This window comes from Phyllobates terribilis, unplaced genomic scaffold (assembly GCF_046119375.1).
Source record: "Phyllobates terribilis strain yellow unplaced genomic scaffold, ASM4611937v1 Scaffold_29__1_contigs__length_15306474, whole genome shotgun sequence".
NCBI lineage: Eukaryota > Metazoa > Chordata > Amphibia > Anura > Dendrobatidae > Phyllobates > Phyllobates terribilis.
In genome coordinates this window covers 7326898-7347743 of record NW_027362789.1, presented here as the reverse complement: position 1 = coordinate 7347743, position 20846 = coordinate 7326898, and the positions used below count along the sequence as shown (strand labels likewise).

The 20846-nt window shown below is 48.0% G+C and overlaps 1 pseudogene; it reads right to left on the bottom strand.

Moving 5' to 3' along the window:
* The window catches only part of LOC141178691 (uncharacterized), a 114451-nt pseudogene that overhangs the window by 77615 nt on the left and 15990 nt on the right, over nucleotides 1-20846 (bottom strand).

Here is a 20846-nt window from a genome sequence, read left to right as displayed (position 1 = left end):
AATTGGGGAAAGAAGGTTGAACTTGATGGACCTAGGTCTTTATTCAACCTATGTTACGATGTACTATGTTGCGTTAAAGAAATGTCTGCAGAATCCAGCCGCCTCAGTGAAAGGCCGGAGTCCCATTAGCGTGTGGCATCCGATGCGATATGCGAATGACACTCGGCTCCTGCTCTGCTGAGAGCGAGAGCCGAGTGTCAGTGCTCTGATCCTCTCACATGAGAGGATTGCAGCACAGTTGCGGAGAAGATGGAGAAATTAATTTCTCCATCTCCTCTTTTGCTGGTGTCGGCGGGAATCGCAATGCATTAGGGTGATATCAGAGTGCAGTGCGATGTTTCACATGCAGCCATAGACTTGTATGGGTGCGTGAGATCCGAATTCAGCATGCAATGGCACCATCATGCATTTTTTTTTTTAGTCCAATCGCAATTCGATCGGAGCTGGGGAAAAAAAAACGCATATGAGCACACACTCAAAAATTAACACTGGACCTAATGCAATCCAATGTTTTACTGGATTGCATTAGTCCGAATTAATCACAAGTGACAGCGAGTCCAAAAGGTGGAAGATCTAGAGAATAGATACAGATGTAGTAACTTGAGACTAATAAGGCTAATGGAGTCGGTTCCTGCCTCAGAATTACAGCGACTCTGTGAGAGAGATCTGCCTCAATCACTGGGTCTCAGCCATAGCTGCAGAGTTGAAAGAGCACAGAGAGTGGGACTGGATATACATTCTCACCAACAATGAAATTCTTAGATTACAACGACAAAGCAGACATTATGAGAGCTTACAGAAAAAGGTATCACTGTCACGGGTGTGTCAGAAGTGACAGACTGTCTCTCTAGGACCCAGCGGCTATCTTCCTCTGGCTAATGAACACCTTGGCCTGGGTGTATAAATACCTGCTGTCTGCTAGAGGGAGGTGCCGGCAACACTCACATTACCCTTTGTGAAGGCTCGGAGCAAAGTGCATTACTTCATCCTCTCTGAAGCTACGAGGACGGTTGTTCATCTCTCTGAAGTTGACTAAAAGCTAAGCTAAGCTATCTTCCCTTGTTTGTTACCCCTTGTTATCATTAGTAGTCAGTGGGGATTGACTAGCGCTCATCCAGCTCCCTTCCCTAGCCAGGGCCAAACGCCAGGGAAAGACAGGGTGAGGTTTGCGTGCGGCGATTGGTGAAGAGCAAATGTAGGGACGTTAGTGGAGACAGGGTGATACTAGATCAGCCTAGGAGGTCTCCACTTCCCCCTTTCTATAGAGTCTGGGTGCTCCCTTTTCCCCTTCCCTTTGTGTTGCACTAAGTCTTTCTTACACCTTACATGACTATCGCCCTTTGATAATGAAAGTAATGAGGCTCTTACTATTTGAAGATGACATAGTTACATAGGTTGAATAAAGACCTAGGTCCATCAAGTTCAACCTTCTTCCCTCAATTGTACATTTTGTCACCAATTTAACTATAACCCACAATGTTATGCGTAGTGAGGAAATCATCCAGCCCTTTTATATTCGGCAGATGTCACCAAGCACAAGAGGTCCTTTAAAAAAATCTGTTCAACTTTATTCCAGTAAAAGTGGAGGTTCACACTCCAGTACCCTGCTGTACTAAGAATTTTCCAGGAAAAGTTATTACTTTTAAGTCGCCTCGAGAGGCGGAAAGGGACATGGACACTTCACTCTCCAAATCATCGAGACATGGAGGTTAGGAAAGAAGTGAATGAGAAGAAGTCGGACCCTACTCAACACCAAAGGGCCAAGGACAGCATAGACACCGGAGCAGATCACCTACTTGAATGGTAATCACTTTCCACAAGTCAGCCATTCTTTTCTGCCTATTCAAAAGATTCGTAAATGTTGAAAAAGTTATGTCTCCGACTGGTTTACATGTCAGGAAGTGAATTGCTTGTTTACATCATCTTAATTCTCCATGTAGAGATTTACATTATTTTTTCTGACTTTAATGAGAGGGACCAATATTGCTTATTGTTCTCTTTGAAAAACCGTCTCAATGTTGATGCTATATATTTTTTCTTTGTCTCTTCTATCATAGGAACATTGCTGCTAAATAATTCACAGTAGCATTTATAGACACAGTATATAAAGTTCTTAGAGTTATTAATGCTACATAAATGATTAAGGCTATGAAGTTACATGCACCCTGTTGGTGAACGGGTTGACCCAGGTGCGGGAAGAGTCTCTTCTTTTCCCTTTCTTAGTTTTTAATTTAGCTTAATATTCTGAGGTCCAACTCACCAGAAAAAAAGAGAAGTCCACAGCGTGGTCAGTGGTGCAACTACTATTAGCAGGGCAACTTACTGCAGGGCATAAATAGTTAAGTGGTTAATTGTTAAGGGTTTGGGGTTTCCCCCATCTAGTGATGTCTTCCCCCTCTCTACTTCCCTCTTGTAACATTCTGGCGGGCTGACCCTAGGTCCTCCCTATCACTACTATACTGAGAAATAAAAATAACTATTAATAAAATTACCAAAATCAAAATAGGACTATCAATAGCTCGGAGTGATGTACACTCGATTACTAACCAAATGGGGAAAACCCCATATAATATCCCTCACTATAAGGCTATAAAATTTCACTTTTATTTAATTATTCCATTAAAATGAAGAAAGGGTATTAAAAGTTTGTTCTTAATCTACCAAAGCGTTTTGTTTAGAAATAAAAACAGACAACATAACCAAAATAGCAATTGTGAGATTATTGTTTATTGCCAGAAAATTGATTGCAAAATATTGGATTAGAGAGGAGCCCCCGTCCAGACGCGAATTCATGGCCCAAACGAACTATATAATTCAACCTGAAAAAAGTATTTACACCAAGAAGAATAAGCAGGAATACTTCCAGAAATTATGGCAGCCACGGCTGGATAGGATTAATTAGAGTAACACCTATATATACTACTGTAGAGTAAAAAAACTGCATGGTGGAGTGGAGAGGGAAGAAGGAAAGAAGAAAAGGGGAAGAGAAGGAAAGGGAGTAGGGGAAGGAAAGAAAAGGAGTAAAGTGAGGAAGAAAAGGAAAGGAAAGAGGGGGGGAATAAAAAAAAAAAAAAAAGAAAGAAAGGTCTCCATGGGGGGGGGGGTAAGTGAAGGGGGGGGACTTAGTGTAATATTGTAAAACGAGTATTGCCATGTCACAGGCCGGACCTGACGTCATACACCAGCGACGTGCGCGTGACGTCAGCAGCCGGCCTATGATTGGCTGGTGGCCGTTAACTATTGACATGCGGGAAGACTCCCGCACGGCAATAGCTTTAAAGTGAACCTGCGTCCAAGCGAGGACACAAGTTCAGTTCCCAGGGGCCCGGTGAGCAAAGGAACGGGGCCCCGTTCGGGCCCCTCTGCTCACCGGGCCCCATATGCCAGTAAGGGCAGTAATGCCCTGTTGGTGGCCCTGTACTGAGTGGTATTGTTTGGAGGATCTGGGGGCTACGCTGGGGATTCTTCAGGTCCCATATTCCAGTTGAAGGTTTAAGTATATTAACAGTGTGTACAAATGTTTGCAGTGGGAGATATTCTCTTTTCTACCCTTTCCACCACTTCCCCACTAAATACATTTACCTCCTCTCTCCCCTCCTTTTTTTCTCTTCTTTTCCTTTCCTTATACACGTTATAATGTATACGATGTAATGCTGACATGGAAAGTCAAACGTTTTACTCAGTTGTATCTTTTCTGTATTGTAATGTTTGAAAATCTTCAATAAAAAGATAATTGAAAAAAAAAGCATAAGACACATTTTGTTATTTTTTAACACGTTAAACATTTGTTTTAAAAAAAATTCATACATTTGAGCACCAGAACATAGATGTTCACCGCAGGGATGGCACAGGTGCGGCTGCAACAAAAACCCTGGCAGTTTAACCACTTGTTGTCCAAAGGAAACATGGCATCTAAGAAGGTTTGACAGAGTCCGGCTCAGTGCCCCTCCTCCCCCAAGTACTCGATAGTATGGGGCTGCCTAGTTACTATGATACTTAAATGCCTAATAATGGTGTCTGGGCCTGCAATGTACGAAAGTCTATTAGGACGGGCCAAAGGCAGCGTCTAATAAGTTACCTTTTAACGCACCCATACACATTAGACTAAAGTTGCATGAAAGCACTGACTTGGGTGGTTTGGTTGACTATATAATGTATTTGGGGGCCTCCAGACAGATGATGTCAGGGCAGAGAAGGATCTGGAATCATGAATTTTAGAGGCTAATAAGTTTGGTCTTCCTGTAGATAATCCTCTGCTAGAGAAGTCTGGAGGAGACTCTCATACACACCACAGGAAAGCTGGAATATTTGTGTGTATGGGAGAGTCGGGAGAGATAGTCATCTGCCTAATGACCGATCAGTCAACATTTATCTCATGTGTATGGGGCCGTTCGTATTACACTAACAGGCAGGGATAATACACGGCACTACAGTAGTACAGTGCATCACCTGAGCAATCAGAGGCTTGTATGTTGCATGATCGCACTAAAGAGAGTTGTTTAAAAAAATTAAAAAAAGGTTTAAAATGCAACAAGAAATATCGGTCACTATAGGGAAAACAGACTCACTGCACAATTTTAGTTAAGTCACGTCCATAACAACTTTATTTTACTCTATTATCCTATACACATCCTATAAACAGTGGTATAGATAAAAATCACAGATCCCACAGCAATAGCTGTAATTGGCCCCCAAAGTCCAAATAAAACTTTTCTTACCTAACAAGAACTTGACGATAAGTACATATATCAGATAGCAGGCACAATACTTCATGAATGCTTCTTCCGTACAGTGTCCATTTTAGGACATAATCAGATATCAAAATCAAACATCAGAATGATGTCAGCCTGAGGCTAAATACCCTGTCTGACAAGTGATTTTGACAATTGATCCTGGCAAGTGACTTTTACAACTGTAACAATAATAAAAGAAAGTCACTGTTCGCTGATGGGACTTGAACCCAAAATTCTGTCCAGAAGTCAGTACACTAACCACTGAGCTATAAACTCAGGTGATGAAAGCTAAGCGTTCGGTTTGGTTATATGATTTTCAGTGCAAACCTACAGTATCTGAAACTGATTGGGACTTTCAGAAATACCTGCTCCAAGCCAAATTCAAATGATGTTTGATTTTGATGTGTGACTTTCTTCAAACATCAGAATCACAATAACTTTTAGTCATCCTGAGTATTTTCATGGTTGATCTCATAAGACAAGAAAAGCACCCAAGCAATATGTCATGGCTCGATAGCTCAATGGTAAGGCATCAGCCTCTGAAACTACAATGGAGTCATTCCCCTCGGTGTGAGCGCTCGCACGGATTACAGCGGGTGACACTTAGGAGAGGTGAGTGTAAGGATTTTTTAATTTTATTCCTATTTTTACAGTTGGACACGGCATGAGTAGACTACTACTCTCATCATTGACCCTGCTGCTGCTGATCGCAGCACCGGCAGGGATCTATGATGAGGGCAGCGCTCAGCACCCGGCTCTTGGGAACAGCGCTAACTGTACACCGATTCCCAAGCGCTGCTACGTGTCACACGGATGACACACAAGTGGACAATGATATCTCCAGTCCAGTAAATATCAGGACATGTGAAAGAGCCCTAATATCCACACGCAGATACACACTCACAGAAATGGGGACACATACACACACAGCAAGCACACGCAGAAATGTACAGACACACTCAGACAATCACACACAAAAATGCAGACACGCAGGGAAGAACGCACACATGTGTGAAGACACATATACACAAGTAGACATGCAGGCATATAGACACACACAAACACATGCAGGCATATACACACACAAACACATGCAGGCATATACACACACAAACACATGCAGGCATATACACACACAAACACATGCAGGCATATACACACACACAAACACATGCAGGCATATACACACACACAAACACATGCAGGCATATACACACACACAAACACATGCAGGCATATACACACACTGTACACACACAGGAAGGCATTTACACACACACACAGGCAGGCATATACACACATACATATGCAGGTATATATACACACATACATATGCAGGTATATATACACACACAGGCATATACACACACACATGCAGGCATATACACACACACTGTACACACATGCAGGCATATACACACACACACGCAGGCATATACACACACACGCAGGCAGGCATATACACACACGCAGGCAGGCATATACACACACACTGTACACACATGCAGGCAGGCATTTACACACACAGGCATATACACAAAAATTCATACAAACACACAAATATTACACTACCTGTACAGTACAGACGCGCTCCTAAGGCGGGAGACTGCAGTGCAGGGAGCGCTGTGACGTCACTTTTAGCAGACGTGCGGCCCTGTCTGCTGAGTGTGACGCTGCTCTGCTCTTCGGCTCTCCTGCTCCCAGGCCCCTCCCGCTACTGTCCTGGGCATCGCGGCGGTGATAGTGCGTGTGCGCGCCCTTAAAGGGCCCGCGACCACTTTGTTTTTCCTTTTTTTTCTTTTAAATTTCTCCTCTGTCTTCTCTGCAGGGGGCCCACCGGGAAATTTCCCGGCATCCCACCAGGCCAGTCCGAGCCTGTCGGTACGACTCTCAAAGTCCATTCGATGAGGGCCACACACTACTGGTTGTGGCACTGCATATTCAGCTCTGTGTAGGAGAACTTGTGTCCGACACTATAGCCTCCTCATAAGTATAACAGACAATCCCTGCATGTGTTGCAGATGCCTAGCAGCCGCAATTTATGCAACTGTGATGATGCAAACATATTTTTCGAGCACGCAGAAGATACTCTTAGCACCCGAGCGTGCTCGGATAACACCTGGTCGTCCCTGACCAGATGATAAAAATGTTGTCAATATATCTATACCATACCAATATATCTATACCATACTCCAATATATGGCTGCCACCGCTTATGATTATCCCTGAATATTGTGGTTTCCTCCTATGAGCCCAAGAATAGGTTAGCATACAAAGGGGCACAGAGGCTCCCCATCGCAGTACCCCTGAGCTGATGGAAGTACTTCCTGTCAAAAAAGAAAGAAGTTATGAGTAAGAGTGAATTTTAGAAGATCCTCCATGAAGTCATTATGTCTGCTACACTCTACTGATCTCGATTTCAAGAAATGTCTTACTCCTCTGATACCATCATCATGCGGAATATTACTGTACAAAGCCTCAATATCTAGTAAGGCCTGCTCCCCTACATGCAAGTATACATGCTCGAGGGTCTACATGTAGGGGAGCAGGGAAAGGGAAAACCAACTCCAGAGCGATTATTACAACTGTAAAACCTCAGGCGATACTGGGGGAACATTATACTGTGTGGGGGCTTCATACATACTGCATAAGGGGCATAATGGGGGCATTACACTGTGTGGGGGGCATCACACATCCAGCATAAGAGACATAATGGGGTATTACACTGTGTGGGGGGGCATCATACATACTGCACAAGGGGCATAATGGGGGCATTACACTGTGTGGGGGGCATCATACATCCTGCATAAGGGGCATAATGGGGGCATTATATTGTGTGTGGGCATCATACATACTGCATAAGGGGCATAATGGGGACATTACACTGTGTGGGGGCATCATACATACTGCATAAGGGGCATAATGGGGGCATTACACTGTGTGGGGGCATCATAAGTCCTGCATAAGGGGCATAATAGGGGCATTACACTGTGTGGGGGGCATCATACATCCTGCATAAGGGGCATTACACTGTGTGGGGGCATCATACATCCTGCATAAGGGGCATTACACTGTGTGGGGGCATCATACATCCTGCATAAGGGGCATAATGGGGGCATTACACTGTGTGGGGGCATCATATATCCTGCATAAGGGGCATAATGGGGGCATCATACATCCTGCATAAGGGGCATTACACTGTGTGGGGGCATCATACATCCTGCATAAGGGGCATCATACATACTGCATAAGAGGCATAATGGGGGCATTACACTGTGTGGGGGCATCATACATCCTGCATAAGGGGCATAATGGGGGCATTACACTATGTGGGGGCATCATACATCCTGCATAAGGGGCATAATGGGGGCATTACACTGTGTGGGGGCATCATACATACTGCATAAGGGATATAATGGGGGCATTACACTGTGGGGGTCATCATACATCCTGTATAAGGGGCATAATGGGGGCATTACACTGTGGGGGCATCATACATCCTGCATAAGGGGCATAATGGGGGCATTACACTGTGTGGGGGCATCATATATCCTGCATAAGGGGCATAATGGGGGCATTACACTGTGTGGGGGCATCATACATCCTGCATAAGGGGCATAATGGGGGCATTACACTGTGGGGGGCATCATACATCCTGTATAAGGGGCATAATGGGGGCATCATACATACTGCATAAGGGGCATAATGGGGGCATTACACTGTGTGGGGGCATCATACATCCTGCATAAGGGGCATAATGGGGGCATTACACTGTGTGGGGGCATCATACATCCTGCATAAGGGGCATTACACTGTGTGGGGGCATCATACATCCTGCATAAGAGGCATTACACTGTGTGGGGCATCATACATCCTGCACAAGGGGCATAATGGGGGCATTACACTGTGTGGGGCATCATACATACTGTATAAGGGGCATAATGGGGGCATTACACTGTGGGGGGCATCATACATCCTGCATAAGAGGCATAATGGGGGCATTACACTGTGTGGGGTCATCATACATCCTGCATAAGGGGCATAATGGGGGCATTACACTGTGTGGGGGACATCATACATCCTGCATAAGGGGCATAATGGGGGCATTACACTGTGTGGGGGCATCACACATACTGCATAAGGGGCATAATGGGGGCATCATACATCCTGCATAAGGGGCATAATGGTGGCATTGCACTGTGTGGGGGCATCATACATCCCGCATAAGGGGCATAATGGGGGCATTACACTGTGTGGGGGCATCATACATCCCGCATAAGGGGCATAATGGTGGCATTACACTGTGTGGGGGCATCATACATCCTGCATAAGGGGCATAATGGGGGCATTACACTGTGTGGGGGCATCATACATACTGCATAAGGGGCATAATGGGGGCATTACACTGTGTGGGGGCATCATACATCCTGCATAAGAGGCATAATGGGGGCATTACACTGTGTGGGGGCATCATACATACTGCATAAGGGGCATAATGGGGGCATTACACTGTGGGGGGCATCATACATCCTGCATAAGTGGTATAATGGGGGCATTACACTGTGGGGGCAGTAAAGGGATCCTGTACTATGAGAACAATACGTTTCCTCCCTTCCTGTCTCCATAGTTGGGTCGTATGTATCTATTACAGGAAACAGAACAAAAACCTTATGATTCTTATAAAGGGGCAACACAACACCCCAAAAGCGTCTCTGTGCTGAAGGGGCTAATGCCCCCTGCGCCCAGTAATGGGGGTCTCCACATACCTCCACCTGCAGAGCCGCCACCACATATATGGCTGCTCTGTGCGCACAGGACCTGTGATGAGGTCACAGGAGGGGAGGAGTCAGGGGTCACATGATCAGGGGCCTCAGTGGATGCAGGACTCTGCTGTGCTGGTTGTCATGGTGCTGGATGAGCTGAAGTTTATGTGTGGGGTCAGAAGGGGTTTACAGTGTGGATGTAGCAGAGCCGCGTGTGTACGAGGTGTACGGAGCAGAGCCGTGTGTGTACGAGGTGTACGGAGCAGAGCCGCGTGTGTACGAGGTGTACGGAGCAGAGCCGCGTGTGTACGAGGTGTACGGAGCAGAGCCACGCATGTACGAGGTGTACGGAGCGGAGCCGCGTGTGTACGAGGTGTACGGAGCGGAGCCGTGTGTGTACGAGGTGTACGGAGCAGAGCCGCGTGTGTACGAGGTGTACGGAGCAGAGCCGCGCGTGTGTACGAGGTGTACGGAGCAGAGCCGCGTGTGTACGAGGTGTACGGAGCAGAGCCGCGTGTGTACGAGGTGTGTACGGAGCAGAGCCGCGTGTGTACGAGGTGTACGGGTACGAGGCATACGGAGCGGAGCCGGGCGTGTACGAGGCGTACGGAGCGGAGCCGCATGTGTACGAGGCGTACGGAGCGGAGCCACGTGTGTACGAGGCGTGCGGAGCGGAGCCGCGCGTGTACGAGGTGTACGGAGCGGAGCCGCGCATGTACGAGGCGTACGGAGCGGAGCCGAGCGTGTACGAGGTGTACGGAGCGGAGCCGTGTGTACGAGGTGTACGGAGCGGAGCCGCGCGTCTACGAGGTGTACGGAGCGGAGTCGCACGTGTACGAGGTGTACAGAGCGGAGCCGCGCGTGTACGAGGTGTACGGAGCGGAGCCGCGCGTGTACGAGGTGTACGGAGCGGAGCCGCGCGTGTACGAGGTGTACGGAGCGGAGCCGCGCGTGTACGAGGTGTACGGAGCGGAGACGCGCGTGTACGAGGTGTACGGAGCGGAGCGCGTACGAGGTGTACAGAGCGGAGCCGCGCGTGTGCGAGGTGTACAGAGCGGAGCCGCGCGTGTACGAGGTGTACAGAGCGGAGCCGCACGTGTACGAGGTGTACAGAGCGGAGCCGCGCGTGTACGAGGTGTACGGAGCGGAGCCGCGCGTGTACGAAGCGGAGCGCGTACGAGGTGTACGGAGCGGAGCGCGTACGAGGTGTACGGAGCGGAGCCGCGCGTGTGCGAGGTGTACGGAGCGGAGCCGCGCGTGTACGAGGCGTACGGAGCGGAACCGCGCGTGTACGAGGCGTACGGAGCAGAGCCGTGTGTGTACGAGGCGTACGGAGCAGAGCCACGTGTGTACGAGGTGTACAGAGCGGAGCCGCGCGTGTACGAGGTGTACAGAGCGGAGCCGCGCGTGTACGAGGTGTACAGAGCAGAGCCGCGCATGTACGAGGTGTACAGAGCGGAGCCGCGCGTGTACGAGGTGTACGGAGCGGAGCCGCGCGTGTGCGAGGTGTACGGAGCGGAGCCGCGCGTGTACGAGGCGTACGGAGCGGAGCCGTGCGTGTACGAGGCGTACGGAGTGGAGCCGGGCGTGTACGAGGTGTACGGAGCGGAGCCGTGTGTACGAGGTGTACGGAGCGGAGCCGAGCGTGTACGAGGCGTATGGAGCGGAGCCGAGCGTGTACGAGGTGTACGGAGCGGAGCCGGGCGTGTACTAGGTGTACGGAGCGGAGCCGGGCATGTACGAGGCGTGCGGAGCGGAGCCAGGCGTGTCCGAGGCGTGCGGAGCGGAGCCAGGCGTGTACGAGGCGTGCGGAGCCGCGCGTGTACGAGGCGTACGGAGCGGAGCCAGGCGTGTACGGGGTGTGCGGATCGGAGTCGGGCGTGTACGAGGCGTGCGGAGCGGATGCTGCCCCTCTCCAGGAGCGATCACAGCAGCAGCACGTCATGAGACATTCTTGTACTACACTGACTGTCCTGACAGAACACAGCTCGTCAGGACATAGCCCCGACCTCCAGCGACAGCCGGACAGTCCCATTGGATCGGGGACGGTTGGGGGGTTTCTGTATATAAGTTGTGTGTGATAATTGTAGAATTATTAATGTCTTAGCATAAAATGATGGACATGAGTGTTTGTGCCGGGGTCCTCATGCATGGAGGGGGTTGAGGCGGTGCTGGCTGTATTATGCAGGCGGCATCTGCCTGTAACAGTAGTAACCAGAAACTACTAGAAACTCTGCACCAAAATGAAGCAAATCCTTATTCTGGGACCTTCGCCTTGTACGTAACACCCCCGGATCCGGTACAAGCCGGGCAGATGTTCTCATTCATGTGATTTTCTGCTTAAGGTTCTGCGGTTTTCTGGCCAACTATAAAAAAGAAAAAGCGTAAAACAATATTTGTTTCTGCTGCATTGACATAAGTACAATCTTTCATTATATATAAATCTATTACACGTCGGGTCAATGCTGTAAAGGACAGTAAAGTGCCATGGTTGTGGTTGTGTTTTTTCGGTCTCTCTACTTCCCTCCCAAAAATGCAATCAGAAACTTGTAACTACTGATCTCTCCACAAGAAAAAGCCGACAACTCCATCAATGGGATCATTTTATAAAATTAGGTCTTCGCAGGATGAAAATGGTCTCACTAACCACATTTTTTTTTAAATGTTCATAAAAAAAACAAAAAAAATAACCTTACTTTGATTTTTTCCCCATTTTTCAATACTTTATGTGCTAAATTGAATATTGTCATTCCAAACAACAACTAGTCCCACAAAACACAAGCCCTCCGTCTATGTTAATGAAAAAACAAAGTTATATTTTTTGGGAAAAAGGGGAGGAAAAAAACAAAAAATTGGTCTTGTCAGAATAATGTAATTGCTATATATATATATTTTTTTTAAAATTGAATAATTTTACCCAAAAATTGTGATCTCTTATAATATTATCATTCTTCATGCGAGATTAATCATTAGTCTGTAGATAAATCCAAACATCTGGAAGATGTAGAACAATATATCTGTGATCCTCTTCTGCCAGGATAAGCGCCTCCTTTCTGTCCTTTCTGTGATTGAGAAAACGCTTGAAAGATTCAGAAAGTCCGATGAGTTTTTGGAGCTTATTGTAAAGGGCCTTAATGACGACCTGGGAAAGAAACCACCAGAAACAAAGGATCCAACCAGGTAAGTTCTAATGATCCCATCTGATAAAATGATCAGCTTTATTTCCATGGGATTGTTATGTAGAAGAGATGGGACCTGCAGCATTTTGATGCTGAACTTCACTATGTATAGATGCAGCAAAGCTTAATGTGACAATTCACACAGCGCATTGATAAATTGTCTCAGAAGGTTAGCTCTCATAACAGAATTAACATCACTTATAGTGGAACTAAACTTACAATTTATTTTCAGAATTGTGAAAATTATAGCACTTTGCAAAGCACTTCATTAGTTTCTTTGACGTCATATCCATAAAATGATGATATTAAAGTGGCCTCCAGACCCTGCTTTTCCCCAGTGCAGGAGCGTTGCTGGGGTCCTAAGAGATCAGGGACCCCAGCCCCAAAGTACATGTTTCCCCATATAACCTCCCTGCCACTTAAAAGAGGATTTATACTTATATAATTACAGTATACCACTGTTACTAATGTAAAATACACTATACAAAGACCAATATTCCCAAAATTACTACTATACAAGGCCAAAATGATCCTGCTACACAATGTCCTCTACCATCACCACCACACAGTGAGTCCATATATGAAAGAAAACCCCGCAGGGTAAAAGACCATCAAAGGAGTCCAGGGAGTATAAAATCTATCATATTTATTCAGCAATAGAACAATAGGATGATGGGGGAAGGGACACAACACATATGTGATTGTTAGACATGTAAGCTAAAAAAAGCAAGGCACGCAAGTAAGGGGCCATTCCAGGTATAATGGCTGTCTATAGTATCATCATGGGTATACTAAAATATCCCAAAATAGACACCGCATATATTCCACTGGGGGCAACAGTCATCATATGCAGGTGCATCTCACTAAATTACAATATCATCAAAAAGTTTATTTATTTCAGTTGTTCAATACAAAAAGTGAAACTCATATATTATATAGAGTCATTACAGACAGAGAGATCTATTTCTAGTGTTTATTTCTGTTAATGTTGACGATTATGGCTTACAGCCAATGAAAACACAAAAGTCATTATCTCAGTAAATTAGAATAATTAACAAAAAACACCTACAACGGCTTCCTAAGTGTTTAAAAATGTCCCAGAATCTGTTTCAGTAGGCTCCACAATCATGGGGAAGACTGCTGACTTGACAAATGCCAAGAAGGCAGTCATTGACACCATCCACAAGGTCCCAGAGTTCCAATTTTCCTTTGGAAATCAAGGTCTCAGAGTCTGGAGGAAGAGTGGAGAGGTCACAATCCAAGCTGCTTGAGGTCTAGGGTGAAGTTTCCATAATCAGTGATGGTTTGGGGAGCCATGTCATCTGCTGGTGTAGGTCCACTGTGTTTTATCAAGACCAAAGTCAGCGCAGCCGTCTACCAGGAAATTTTACAGCACTTCATGCTTCCCTCTGCCGACAAGCTTTTTGGAGATGGAGATTTCATTCTCCAGCAGGACTTGGCCACTGTCCACATTGCCAAAAGTACCAATACCTGGTTTACACACAACAGTATCACTCTGCTTAATTGGTCAGCAAACTCACATGACCTTAACCCCATAGAGAATCTATTATAGAGAATGTATGGGGTATTGTCAAGAGGAAGATAAGAGACACCAAACCCAACAAAGAAGACGATCTGAAGGCTGCTATCAAAGCCACCTGGGCTTCCATAACACCTCAGCAGTGCCACAGGCTGATCGCCTCCATGCCACGCCGCATTGATGCAGAAATTGATGCAAAAGGAGCCCTGACCAAGTATTGAGTGCATTTACTGAACATACATTTCAGTAGCCCAACATTTCGGATTTTAAAAACATTTTTCAAGCTGATGTTATAAAGTATTTTAATTTACTGAGATAATGACTTTTGTGATTTCATTGGCTGTAAGCCATAATCAGTGGCGTACCGCCAATGGTGGCAGGCCACACCACTGCTATGGGGCCCGTGAGCCTCGGGGGAGCGAGGAGGATAGGTGAGTATTGGGGGGGTGGGAGGTTGCGGTGGCGGAGGAGCCTAGGATCTAGGACTTCAGTAGGAGGAAAATTAGAAAAACGAAGTAAAGGCTGGAAAGTTGTGAGATCGGTTCTTCTGTGACACAGACAAATATTTCTTTATTTTTTTGGTGGGGGGGTCCAATTAGAGCTTCTGCTATGGGGCCTCATGATTTCTATGTGCGCCCCTGGCCATAATCATCAACATTAACAGAAATAAACACTTGAAATAGATCACTTTGATTGTAATGACTTTATATAATATATGAGTTTCATTTTCAGCATTGAAGAACTAAAATAAATAAACTTTTTGATGATATTCTAATTTAGTGAGATGCACCTGAATATATAAGGGGTGTGGGTGCCATCATACTATAAGGGGCTATGGGAGTCATCATGCTATATATGAGGGGCAGTGGGGCCATCATATTATATAAAATGGGGAGTGGGTGCCAGAATACAGTTTATAAGGGGCTGTGTCGGCGTCCCTGCCTCCTGCCAGGCAGGGACGCTGTTCCCCTCACCTCTCCGCTCCGTGCCCGACGTCCTCCTCCCGCTCTGCTGGCAGCGTGCGCTGCTTCCCGGCCACTGTACTTAGGGCGCGCGCTCCCCCTCTCTTAAAGGGGCCGCGCGCGCCGTTCTAAGGAGTCCCCGGCCAATGGCCGGAGGACCTCACCATATATAAGGCACCTCTTCCAAAATGGAGGTGCCCGAGCAATGTTGTTGCAAAGCCTTCACTCTGCTTCAGCCCTCAGGTCCCGTTACCAGTTACCTGCCAGTCACCTGCCAGATTCCTGCTTGATACCTGCCTGATATCCGCTTACCTGCTTGCAAGCCTGCGGTCCGACGGTCTGCCTTCCGACACCTGTCAGTCTGTCTATGGACCAGCCTGCCTGCTCACCTGGGAGCGCTCACCTGCTACCTGCCTGCTAGTCTACCTGGAGGCTCTGCCGTCATTTGCCGTGACCACCTGCCAGTCCAGAGACTCTTGCCCGCTCACCTGGGAGCGCTCACCTGCTACCTGCCTGCTAGCCTACCTGGAGGCTCTGCCGTCACTTGCCGTGACCACCTGCCAGTCCAGAGACTCTTGCCCGCTCACCTGCTACCTGCCTGCTAGCCTACCTGGAGGCTCTGCCGTCACTTGCCGTGACCACCTGCCAGTCCAGAGACTCTTGCCCGCTCACCTGGGAGCGCTCACCTGCTACCTGCCTGCTAGCCTACCTGGAGGCTCTGCCGTCACTTGCCGTGACCACCTGCCAGTCCAGAGACTCTTGCCCGCTCACCTGGGAGCGCTCACCTGCTACCTGCCTGCTAGCCTACCTGGAGGCTCTGCCGTCACTTGCTGTGACCACCTGCCCGTCCAGAGACTCTTGCCCGCTCACCTGGGAGCGTCCACCTGCTACCTGTCTGCTAGTCTACCCAGAGACTGTCCCTGTGACTACCTGCCCTTCTACCCAGAGACTGTCCCTGTCACTTGCCGTGACTACCTGCCCTTCTACCCAGAGACTGTCCCTGTCACTTGCCGTGACTACCTGCCCGTCTTCCCTGGGAGCCACCCGCTTCCTTACAAGGACCGCCCCCTTGTATAGTTGCTCAAAGGTTCCGCCTCCCAGACCCGTTACACATACAGTGCATAGGGAGCTGTGGAGACCATCATACAGTGCATAGGGAGCTGTGGAGACCATCATACAATGCATAGGGAGCTGTGGGGACCATTATGCAGTGCATAGGGAGAGGTGGGGACCATCATACAGGGCATAGGGAGCTGTGGGGACCATTATGCAGTGCATAGGGAGCTGTGGGCACCATTATGCAGTGCATAGGGAGCTGTGGGGACCATTATGCAGTGCATAGGGAGCTGTGGGGACCATTATGCAGTGCATAGGGAGCTGTGGAGACCATCATACAGTGCATAGGGAGCTGTGGGGACCATTATGCAGTGCATAGGGAGAGGTGGGGACCATCATACAGGGCATAGGGAGCTGTGGGGACCTTTATGCAGTGCATAGGGAGCTGTGGGGACCATTATGCAGTGCATAGGGAGCTGTGGGGACCATTATGCAGTGCATAGGGAGTTGTGGGGACCATCATACAGAGCGTAGGGAGCTGTGGGGACTATCATACAGTAGATAAGGAGCCGTGGGGACCATTATACAGTATATAAGGAGCCGTGGGGACCATTATACAGTGTATAAGGAGCCGTGGGGACCATCATACAGTGCATAAGGAGCTGCGGGGACCATCATACAGTGCGTAGAGAGCTGTGGGGACCATCAGACAATGCATAGGGAGCTGTGGAGACCATCATACAGTGCCTGAGGAGCTGTGGGGACCATCATACAGTGCATAGGGAGATGTGGGGACCATCATACAGGGCATAGGGAGCTGCGGGGACCATTATGCAGTGCATAGGGAGCTGTGGGGACCATCATACCGAGCGTAGGGAGCTGCGTGGACCATCATACAGTGTATAAGGAGCTGTGGGGACCATCATTCAGTGCATAAGGAGCTGCGGGGACCATCATACAGTGCATAGAGAGCTATGAGGACCATCATACAGAGCATAGGAAGCTGTGGAGACCATCATACAATGCATAGGGAGCTGTGAAGACCATCATACAGTGCATAGGGCACTGTGGGGACCATCATACAGAGCGTAGGGAGCTGTGGGGACCATCATACAGAGCATAGGGAGGTGTGGGGACCATCATACAGAGCATAGGGAGCTGTGGGGACCATCTTACAGTGTCTAGGGAGCTGTGGGGACCCTCATACAGTATCTAAGGAGCTGTGGGAACAATCATTCAGTGTGTAGGAACCTGTGGGGACCATCATACAGTGTCTAGGGAGCTGTGGGGACCATCGTACAGTATCTAAGGAGCTGTGGGGACCATCATACAGTGTGTAGGGAGCTGTGGGGACCATCATACAGTGTATAGCGAGCTGTGGGGATCATCATACAGAGCGTAGGGAGCTGTGGGGACCATGATACCAGTGCATATGGAGCTGTGGGTACCATCATACAGTGCATAGGGAGCTGTGGGGACCATCATACAGTACATAGGGAGCTGTGGGGACCATCATACAGAGCGTAGGGAGCTGTGGGGACCATGATACAGTGCATATGGAACTGTGGGTACCATCATACAGGGCATAGGGAGCTGTGGGGACCATTATGTAGTGTACACGGAGCTGTGGGGACCATCATACAGGGTATAGGGAGCTGTGGCGATCATCATACAGTGCGAAGGGAGCTGTGGGGACCATCATACAGTGTCTAGGGAGCTGTGGGGACCATCATGCAGTGTATAGGGATCTGTGGGGACCATCATACAGTGCATAGGGAGCTGTGGGGACCATCATACAGGGTATAGGGAGCTATGGGGATCATCATACAGTGCGTAGGGAGCTGTGGGGATCATCATACAGTGCGTAGGGAGCTGTGGGGACCATCATACAGTGTCTAGGGAGCTGTGGGGACCATCATGCAGTGTATAGGGATCTGTGGGGACCTTCATACAGTGCATAGGGAGCTGTGGGGACCATCATACAGTGTGTAGTGAGCTGTGGGACTATCATACAATATACAGGGTGCTATGGGGGCACTCAGGACATTGTTTCTTTTAAATGGGTGCATCATCAGAAATTTCTTCTTTCACCACCCCGAAATCATCGTCCATAGATTTGAAGAAGAACTTTGTAGTTGGGTGTAGTTTCATTGTGACTTTAAGGGGGCATTATTACTTAAAGGGGATACTCAACGGTATTTGTTGCTTGGAGGGAACACTTCAGATATTGAAACTTTCATAAGAGCATATCTGGCATTATTACTTGATAGGTAGTACAGTGGGGTCTTTACTACTTTCTATGGGACGCTATTATTTTTATAGATCCCCTCTATCTGGCACACAGTGTTTGTAGCATTAATTGGTGGAGGGTAATCATAGTAATGACATAATTTTTTAAGTATTGAGGTTCCTCTTCCACGTCGGAAGAGCAGGCAGCATGGGGAGGTTGTGCAGGGTGGGAATAGATGGGGACGGTGCTGGAAATGTGAGAAGTCAGATGGTCTTTGTACAGTGTGTTTTTTATGTAGAGGCAATGGTCATATCATAGTACTATGTACTCACCGTGTAGTGTTGATGGTAGAGGGCATTGTGTAGCGGGATTATTATTGCCTTGTATAGAAGTAATTTTGGGAATATTGGTCTTTCAGTTGTGTATTTTAGGTTAGCAACAATGGTGTACTGTAATTATATATGTATAGGTCCTCTTTTAAGTGGCGGGGAGGTTGTATGGGGAAACACCTACTTTGGGGCTTTGGCCCCTGATCTTTTAGAACCCTAGCAATGTCCCGGCATACAAGGGATATCGGGTACAAAGTGTTCTGGACGTTTCCTTTACAGCAGGGGTCTCAAACTCAGCTGGGCATATGGGCCGCACACGGAAAAACATTTAATTTGGGGGGCCGCATTATTTGCATGACAAAGTGACATTTTTAGTGATACCATTTTATTTTCTATAAGCCTTTTGAACTGGTCATCTTGCAGACATGGTCTCCCCTCCAGGTCCCCCATCTTGCAGACATGGTCTCCCCTCCAGGTTCCCCATCTTGCAGACATGGTCTCCCCTCCAGGTCCCCCAACTTGCAGACATGGTCTCCCCTCCAGGTCCCCCATCTTGCAGGCATGGTCTACGCTCCAGGTCCCCCATCTTGCAGGCATGGTCACCCCTCCAGGTTCCCCATCTTGCAGACATGGTCTCCCCTCCAGGTCCCCCATCTTGCAGACATGGTCTCCCCTCCAGGTCCCCCATCTTGCAGACATGGTCTCCCCTCCAGGTCCCCCATCTTGCAGACATGGTCTCCCCTCCAGGTCCCCCATCTTGCAGACATGGTCTCCCCTCCAGGTCCCCCATCTTGCAGACATGGTCTCCCCTCCAGGTCCCCCATCTTGCAGACATGGTCTCCCCTCCAGGTCCTCCATCTTGCAGACATGTGTAAGGTGCCCCAGCGAGGTAGTCGTGGGCGAGCTGTAGCCCCCTCTCGCTCTGGCACCCTACAGACAATACGTGTCCTCCCTCTGATGTGTGGCTGTGTATGTGGGGCTCTCCACTTACTTCAAACCATCCGATCGCGGCTGTCTCCAGGCATTTCTCTTCTGGGACCAGGGCAGCAATAAATTCAGAGGACACGAGGTTCTTAATCAGAACTTGAACTTTACTTGGGGAAGAGGAATATGTACAATATTTACAGGCAGATATAATGGATAAGGCCCGACAGGTTATCATCTCTCTCACAGGCGCTGGTAACTCCTTCAGCCCTGGTTCCCTCTTTAAGTGAAGCATCTCTGTGACTCTAATCTCTGGCCCAAGAGACTCTTCTGAAATACCAACAGTGATCTGGATCCGATATCTCTCCCCCACGTCTTAGCCTGGAGTCCTATTTATCTTCCTCTGCTTCCTGCAGACTAGAAGTGCCCCGGGTCCTCACTACCTTTGATGAGTTTCTCCGGCCGGCTAACCGGACTCTTACTCTTGCGTAGGGAGACTTTCACACTGGTGATCCCACTGTCTGAGGGTATGGAGCTCCCGTCTACCCTAGCAGCCACATATATTAGCTGCCCGTACAATTCACTGTCCTATCTCTTACTGAAGAATCACTTCCTGATTCTGGAAACTAAACTGTACGGCCCCCTCATCCTGGCTTGTATGGCCTCCTCATCCTGGCTTGTATGGCCCCCTCATACTGGTTTTGTATGACCTCCTCATTCCCCCATCCCCACAGCACAGTTAAAAAACTAATCCCCAAATACTCACCTTGTTTCCTTTTCTCTGGTCTAGCACTGTCTGTCCTGTTTTCAGCAGCTCCTGGCAGGATCGGAGGCACAGCACGTGCTCTCAGATACTGCCCTGAGTTGCTGCTGTCTGTAGATTCGCTCCTCTCCACGCCGGGACTAAGTGCGTGGAGAGGCACAAATCTGCATTCACTTTAGTAGCAGATGCTGCAGATGCCGCTATGAAGATTTAAGAATAATACAATGAATACACAGGATTTTCTGGGTAAAATAATACTTTATTAAATATTAATGATAAATATCATTAAATATTATTGTTTATAGAACTTAATACAACTGAACGAAATTATTAAACAGATGATCAAAATATATAAACTATTCCATGA